The following is an 8,653-nucleotide window of genomic DNA, read 5'->3' on the forward strand; positions in this document are numbered from 1 at the left end:
GCAGCGGGTTGCTCTTTTTGGATAGCAGGAAATGAATCCCTGGGAGGAAGACAAAGCTGAAAACATGGCTCCGTATGTTGTGTTTTAAAACAGAGGCCTTACCCTATGCGTAGTGTGGGAACAGAGAAAGATTCCAGGTGGAAAGTGGGGTATAGTACAGATGTCAAAATAAAAGATAAGTTTTTGCTAATAAAACAGGGCACTTTTGCATTTGAACTCGAGGTGTTTCTGACCACCCACATAAGACTTGCACAAGCCTGAGCCAGACAAAATTCAAACATGGAGGAGAAGGGTCCAGCCCCATCCCTGGCCGAGGACCTGTGGGCAATCCATAGCTGCTGGGAGAGGGGAGTCAGTTTTCTTTAAGGGTGTGGCCCCTGGTAGGTCCACCATGGTCTAGTGGATGGCCTTCCTTCTAAGAGTATATGTGCTGTGCAAATTGGACTTGATTGGTTAAAAAAAAAAAAAAAAAGAGGTAAAGTTGGGTGTGTAGGGTGTAGGGAAGAGGGGCTTGGATCTGGAAGATGTTGGGAAAGAAGTGATGAATACTATCAAAATACATTGTACACAAAGAATGATTTTTTTTTAAATGCGGAATTAAAAAAAAAAAAAAACAACAACAGGAAAATAGAGAGTAAAAATGAGAGGAAGAAGAAAGAGAGCAGGTCCAGGAGAAAGTGGAAGAAGGCAACGACAGAGATAGACGGGGTCAAAAATGTTTCATGCACGTATAACACTGCTAAAACAAACCCCTTGCTGTATAGTTAACACAACAGTTAACTATATGGCAACAGTTCCCAACCTGTGGGCTTTGACCCTTTGGGGGTCAAACGACCCTTTCACGGGGGCCACTTAAGAACATCAGAAAACACAGAAAATTACCTTATGATTCCTAACAGTGGCAAAATTAGTTATGAAATAGCAACAAAAGCAATTTTATGGTCGGGAGTCACCAAAACGTGAGGAACTGTATTAAAGGGTCACAGCGCTGGGAAGGCTGAGAACCACTGCTCTATAGTCTGAAATGTCCCCACAGCCTCATGGGTTTGAACACCTGCTCTCCAGTTAGTGACATTGTTTGGGAGGTTGTGGTACCTCTGGGAGGCAGGTCTTTGCTGGTATATGATCACCTGTCTCCAGTCTCTCTACTTCCTGGTCTGGCTACCATATTAGAAACGCTCCCACACACAGATGTCCTGCCACGGATGGAGCCTTTGCCTACCCTGCCAGTGCTGGGCTTGAGTCTCCAAAACCAGGAACCAAAGTAAATCTTTCTTAAGTCGCTTCAGGAACTTTGTCATAGCAATAGGAAGAATAATGAATATATGTACCAAGAGCAACAACAACAAATGCAAGAGGGCATGAAGGAGGGATTAAAGGAGGGAGATATTGAAAAGCTCTTGGTTCCACACTGACGTCACACAGTTTGAGACACACCATCCTCAGCATCAGAGAAGAGGAGGAGACTTCAGGAGGTGGGACCGAGGAAGTCTGATGTCATGCTGATGGGGATGTGGTGGTGAGGTGGGGGTGGGAAGGAGATAACGCTTGGGTTCTGACGGGAGATTAGTGGGTGCATTCATGAAAACACAGGCAGGAAAGGTTTGAGGCCAGAGCGAGTTCAATTTTGGCCATATCTAAAGTGGGGACATGCAAGCAGAGTTGTCAACAGTGGCCAGTCTGTGGGAATCAGAGTTCACGGAAGACACTGGTTTCTGATAAAGGCTGACTCAAGCTTCCTTACAGTCATTTAATAGACACTGTTTTGAGCCACTAATTAATGATTCCGGGGCACTGGAGACACGGAACAGGGCTGCCCGTAGGTGTGACTGAGGGCTGCAGAAAAGCTCAAGCCTAACAACACTAATTTTTCAGCTATAAATAAACCTGCCTCCGCAGTCAGGACTCTTGACAACACAGAGGAGAGGAAATGTAGCCATGGAAACGGGAAAGAGGGCTCTGGAGAGGCCATATCGTGCCTGCAGGGCGAACATGTTAGCAAGTTCCAGCCAAGAGCCCCTGCATGGTGGTCTGGCTGGCAGAAAGACACAAGTCTGATGTCTCGGGTTCAAGTGCAAGCTGGGTGTCTAGAATAGGTTATCAGGTGCACAGTGAATGAATGTTTATTCTCTGTTTTAGAGACATTGTCCCTGTTTAAGATCTTTATGAATAGCTGGGGGCGATGGTGCACACTTGTAATCTCAGCACTCAGGAAGGCAAAGGCAGGCGGATCTCTGTGAGTTTGAGGCCAGCCTGGTCTACAAAGCAAGTCCAAGACAGGCAAGGCTTCACAGAGAAACCCTGCCTTGAAAAACAAACAAACAAAAGAGATCTTTATGTATATCCCCACGTTTAGGCCTCAGAACTACCTCCCAGTGTCTCTTTTATTTATGAGTTCGTCAGAGACAAGTAAACAGATCCAGGTGAATGAGACTCTTCCAAGGTTTGAACCCAGGTAGTATAGATTAAGATTTCTCTCAGGGCATTTTATTTTCTCATTGAGTTCACTTTTCAGAGGGTGTTTGTTTTCTTAGCAGACTACACATTTTGTGATGGGCAGGCAGCATGACTTATCTTTCCCCCGTGTGTTCCTCTCATGATTGGTCCTTCAAGGAAACAGCTTGTTAAGGCTTGTTCCAAGCCTTCGTAGTTTTAAGAGTTCCTGTCCTGCAGAGTGCCTCAGAGGGCCCACAGTGATGTTAGCCGTCAGCATCTGAGGCGACTGCTCACGGAACGCAGCACTATGGCCCCACAGGAAGAGAACCCTGGCTGTGGCCCTGGCCTGTGGCGTGGATGTGGTACTTATGGCTCTCCACGACTGCTTCCTGCGACTGTCGTAACCCTGGAAACTTTCCAGAGAGAGATTATGGTGGAGAGTTCTCTGCTGTCCGGGAAGTCACAAAGGGTCTCTAAGCGAAGGGCACGGAAGTCGGCATCAGATAGGGGGAAGCACATTCTAGGAAAAAGGAACTTAAGTTTTGAGCTGGGCAGGAAATGATGTGTCTGCTACAAGAAACAGAACAGCTTTCTCATAAATTTGTTAAGCAATATTTATTACCTTCTTTTGGCCAGTATTTTCCACCTGCACCATACACATATAATTAGGAAAGTAAGATTTAAAAAAAAAAAAAATGAATTCCCTCAAAGGATTAGGCATTCTATCTGTTTAGTTAAAATCATAACATATGCACGTTTCCCTTAAATAAGAAAGAAAATAGGAAAGCCTGAGAGAAGACACTGCTTATCATAACTGTGGAGACAATGATACATTAGTTTCTAAAGTGTTACTATCATAGGTTGGAGCCTGCTCTTGCCCTCTTCCCTTTACCTGCACGTCCCATCATAACTTCTAAGAGTTTCTACATAAGAAAGGAGAACCTGGGACTCTGTCCTGAGAAACCCAACATCGAGGGAGTGCACGGACCAGGAATACTTGCCTGAAATGTTAGGAGAAAACCAGAAGAGATTTTAGTGCCATGGAAAGCCAGAGAAAAGGCCATGCAAGGAGAGTTTCTTGCCGATTCTCTTTGTAGGTTTACAAAGTCATTGCAAGCACTCTGTGGCCAGGACCAGCCATTGCTCCCATGGTTCCCTCAGAACAGAAATCTCTAAAAGAAGAAGGGCAAGCCGGAGAAACAGAAGGAACATCGTCACTGCCATTTCCCAAGAGCCCTTGCAAGGGAAAGGGCTGTTTTAGTTACTTTTCTATTGCTGTGAAGAGACACCATGGCTGAGGCAACTTAGAAGAAAGCATTTAGCTGGGGCTCACAGTTCTAAGGGGTAGTAGAATTTATGACCATCGTGGCGGAGAGCACGGCAGCAGGCATGGTGTCGGAGTGGTAGCTGAGAACTCACATTTTGATCCACATGCATAAGGAGAGAGAGAGTTTGATACCAGGAATGATGTGAGTCTTTTGAAACCTCAGAGTCCCCTCTTCTACCCAGTGAAACACCTCCTCCAACTAGGCCACACCTCCCAATCCTTCCCACACAGTTCTACTAACTGAGGACAAAGTGTTCAAACACATGAGCCTTCCGGGTCCATTCTCACTCAAATAACCACAGGGAGGTTGACCAAGGAAGGGATTGATTGCACGAAAACTTTAGGTCAGGGAAACAGTGTTAGCTGAGACAGTGTATCTTGAAGGAACTGGAGGAGAGTGTGAGAGGATACAATGACAACGAGCCCAGTGAACCTAGGTTGAGTGGTCAGCAGAGCTTTTCCAGTACTTTGTGTGTTCAGCCTTTGCAGTAGCAAGGCTTACATTTACCAGGCAAATGGTAAGTGTGCGAGCTGGTAAAAGAGTGGCTTAGTAGGTAAAGATATTTACTGGGCAAGCCTGGAGGCCTGAGTTCAATCCCTGGAGCCCACTGTTGTGTGAGAGTGTTTCCCCAAGGTGATACCGCATACACACCCCAAAGTTTACTCACTCCAAAATGGGAAACCATGACAGACAAGTTTCACCTAGTTTGGTGAACCAATGGCTGCTTCCTGCAGCTATTCCCGGGAGTGTGGGTGAGGGGTTACTTCAAGGAGCAGGAATTTGACGCACAAAAGCACCGGATCACTGAGCGGCCCACCCCAAGGCTGATGACTCAGAAACGCTGCAAGCCTGGACACTGCACAGCTCGAGGGCAGCCTGACAGGCCTGAGCAATCCCTCTACAGTTTGGCTGGTCCGAGTTTTCTCCCTTTGCAGTTGCTTCCTGCTGCTATAAAGCTGGGGAGGGACCTTCCGCAATCTTCCAAGTTTCCACTTTACCAGATATGTTGAAGTTTTGTTTACCTCCGGACTCTCATGAGCCTCCCTCTCTCTTCTGAAGGGACTATTTCAATATGGAGGAATCCGCGAAGGCGCACCTTTCTAAAAATACACGCAAACACTTAGTACATTAAATCCCACCTTAAAGAAGTGATTGAGAGTCACTCCTCCAAAGCAGGGGAATAACTGCTCCTCTGAGGCTCTTCTGGAATATTCTGTTCTGACCTAACAGAATTTTGCTTCTGTAGACCCTGATACGGCTAATGATGAGGAAAGAGAAAGCAGGGATATTCTAGAAAGTATATTGATTAGGACAAATAGACTCCAGTCTATGTCTTAGCTTAAATCGGTTGGTAGATTTTATTGCCATAAGCATTTGACTATTAGCCAGAAATCCTAAATAAATGGATGCATTGCTGCAGACGTGCTATTTCAAGGGATTATGTGCCAGGCTGGTTTTTTGAAGCTGTTCCTTAGATGGGTTAAACCCAGCAGATTTCCCTTATGACATTTTTTTTTCTGCCCTGAGCTGCAGGGAGCATACAGCGACATCTGGTGGCTGAAAAGTGAATTACCTTGGCTTTGTTTGAGCATCGTGAATTTGAATTCTTAATTTAGGTTTGTTGGTTGAGAATTATATCTTCGAATGCTTTTAGTAGTAGAATTGCTGTTTTATATTTAACACAAATAGACTTTGATTCTTTTAGATTATTTCTAGAGTGTCTAAACTTTTTAAAAAGGTCATTCATTGGATGAGTCAGCTAGGTCTATATTGAACTGAATCTTAGCAGGGGTCAGGACCTGGGAGAGACAAGGGAGTCATTTGCCTGGAGTAAAAATCTAAGGTGTTAAAAAAAATCTTAGTAATGAATAGAGATGAGGATGATGGTGATGATGAGGGTGATGATGATGTGGGTCATAGTGATGATGAGAGTGAAGGGGATGATGATTAGCGTGATGATAGTGATGAGGAGGGTGATCATGGTGATGATGAAGATGTTGGTGATGAGGATGGGGGTGATGATGAGAAGGGTGATGAGAGTGATGATGAGGATGGTGATGATGATGATAGTGACAATAAGGGTCATGGTAGTGATGATGAGGGTGAAGGTGATGGTAATGATGGGGGTGATGGTGATGATGAGAGTGAAGGTGGTGATGATGATTGGTCACGGTTTTGCTATGTAGCCCTAGCTGGCCCAGAGCTTACTATGTAGAACAAGACACCCTCCAAGTTGCAGAAACCTTTCTGCCTCTGCTTCCCAAGTGCTGGGATTACAAGTGTGCCACCCTACGTAGCTTTGCTATAATTTTATAATAATTTCTCTCTCTCATTCCCCCTCTTTTTCAAGATAGAATCTCATTATGTTACTCAGGCTGGTCTGGAATTTGAGTCCTCAATTAAGCTTCCTACCTCAGCCTTCCGCATAGCTGAAGCTAACTGTGCCTGGCTTAATGTTTTTAGTTTTTCCAAGACAGGGTTTTTCTGTGTACCCTTGGTTGTCCTAGACTCGCTTTGTAGACCAGGCTTGTCTTGAACTCACTCCCTGAGTGCTGAGACTGCAGGAGTAATACATTATTTTTAAAAGCCAAACTTAATGCAACATTTCAGTTTATACAAAGATCAACATTTGTGTGTGTGTGTGTGTGTGTGTGTCTTAGTTGCTTTTCTATTGCCGTGACAAAAGACCATGACCAAAGCAACTTATAGAAGAAAGAGGTTATAGGGCCTACCGTTCTATGAGTCCATGATCATCATGGCAGGAAGCATGGCAGCAGGCAGGCATGGCCCTGGAGCAGTAGTTGATTGCTTAAATCTTGAGGTAGAGGGTGAGCTAACTGGGGATAGCATGGACCTTCTGAAACCTCAAAACCCACCCTCCATGACACAGCCCCTCCAACCATTCCATACCTCCTAATTTTTTCCAAAGGGTTCCACTAATGGAGGACCAAGCAATACACAAGCGGACGGGGGCCATTCTCATTCAAACCACCACAATGGATGTTTTGCCTGTGTGTTTGCATGTGAACCATGTTTACGCCTGGTGCTCAGGAAGGTCAGAAGCAGTATCAAACCCTTTAGAACTGGAGTTACAGATGGTTGCAAACCGCCAAGTGGGTCCTGGGAAACAACCCTGGTCTTCAGCAAGAGTAGCCAGTGCTCTTAACTGCTGAGCCATCTACCCAGCCCCTGAGACTCTGTGTTTTAAACACAGAATCAGTGTTGTTGATTTCTCTCTTTCATCTTGGGCACCAGCATGACTCTAAGGCACCGAGAAAAGCTAAAGCACGGAGGCCTGGCCTCTGGTCTGCTTCACCCAGGTCAGTGGAGGCTTTCTTGTCCTTTCTGGCCACATAGTTGCCTTGTCCTTGCCTTACCTTTCTGGTCTCCTCTCCTCCGGATCAGGTGTACACAGTCCAGATCAATGGCAATACTAGGAAAGACTAATTGGAGAACAGAATGTTACAATGTGGAGCAAAGGAAAAACCCATCATTTGGTCTCCCAGTTCTCCCACTTATTTTCAGGACCACACTCCACTTGCTTCCCCTAAAGCATATCTTCTCCTTCCCACCCTTCTTCCCCAGAGGGATGTGCTTAAGTGCTTGTTGTGGTTTGAATGTGTCCCCACAGCTCATGTGGTGGGAACTTAATTGTCTATATCCTAAAATGAATTTTATCATTGTTTTCTGTGTGGTGTGGGAAGGGGCATGCACAGCCTCAGGGCATTTGTGCAGGTTTGAGTGTTTTCATGCTTTTTCAAAACACTATTATTTACATTTAAAAAATACTTTTCTCCCTATTTCACCCCAATCCCTTCCAACACCCCAACACGAGGTAGGAGAGAAAAAGTGTTAGTGGGAGAGAGGACCCAGTTCTCTTAGCTGCTTCTTGCTGGTTAGGGTCATCGGGTTCCTTGGAGCTGGTCTAATCATCATTTCAGGAGATCTCCAACTTCTTGACTCATAGCAGCAACGAGGAGCAGCAGCGGGGAAGCAGGAGCAGCATTGTTCATTCTCCGAGCTCCTACCTCTCTGGGATCTAGCATGTATTCTCTCTCCAGAGTCCTCAGATTTAAACTATCTGCAGCTGGCAAAGAGCTCCTCTCAGCGCCCACATGAGGCAAATAGTCTGCTGCTGTGGACCATCTGAATCAGTCCCTCATCCCACACCTGGGACCAAAACAAAAACATGTTTGTAACCACAGCATTGAAGGACTCCGTGGAGTCAGTTCTTTCCTCCCACCTTTCCATGGGTGCCAGGCATAGTACCTAGGTCATCGTGCAAGCACTTTATTCATGAGCCACCTCATTTTACTCATGGGCCTTAATTCAGGTGTGTGTGTGTGTGTGTGTGTGTGTGTGTGTGTGTGTGTGTGATTTTAAATGGATTCTGGGGAATGGATTAGGTCCTCATGCTTGTAAAGCAAGCACTTAGCCACTTGAAACTTGAAACTTACCTTTCAAGTTTCCCCAGCTTGAAACTTACCTTTCGGATTCAGAAGAGGTGGGCTTCTGTGGTTGTGTGAGGTCCTTTTGCAGGGAGCTGTGGGATTAATGGCTTTATAAAAAGAGGGAAAGAGGCTTGAGCTAATGCGCTCCTTCTCCCTTGCCAGAAGACGCTCTGTGTCATGCTCTGATGCAGCAACAGGCCCAGAACTTGGCTTTTGGGCTTCCCAAGCGTGAGAATCGCCCATTCCTGGTTGTTCTATGGCAGCCACACCAAATGGGCCGGAGTTGTGTGCTGTTTCTTAGGTGTCTTAGTCAGGGTTCTGTTGCTGAGAAGAGCTCGATAACCATGGCAGCTCTTAAAAAGGAAAGCAGTTAAGTGAGGCTGGCTCACAGTTTCAGAGGTCTAGTCCATTGTTATCATGGCAGGGATCATGGCAGCA

The sequence above is a fragment of the Meriones unguiculatus genome, chromosome 3 (assembly GCF_030254825.1).
Source record: "Meriones unguiculatus strain TT.TT164.6M chromosome 3, Bangor_MerUng_6.1, whole genome shotgun sequence".
Classification (NCBI taxonomy): Eukaryota; Metazoa; Chordata; class Mammalia; order Rodentia; family Muridae; genus Meriones; species Meriones unguiculatus.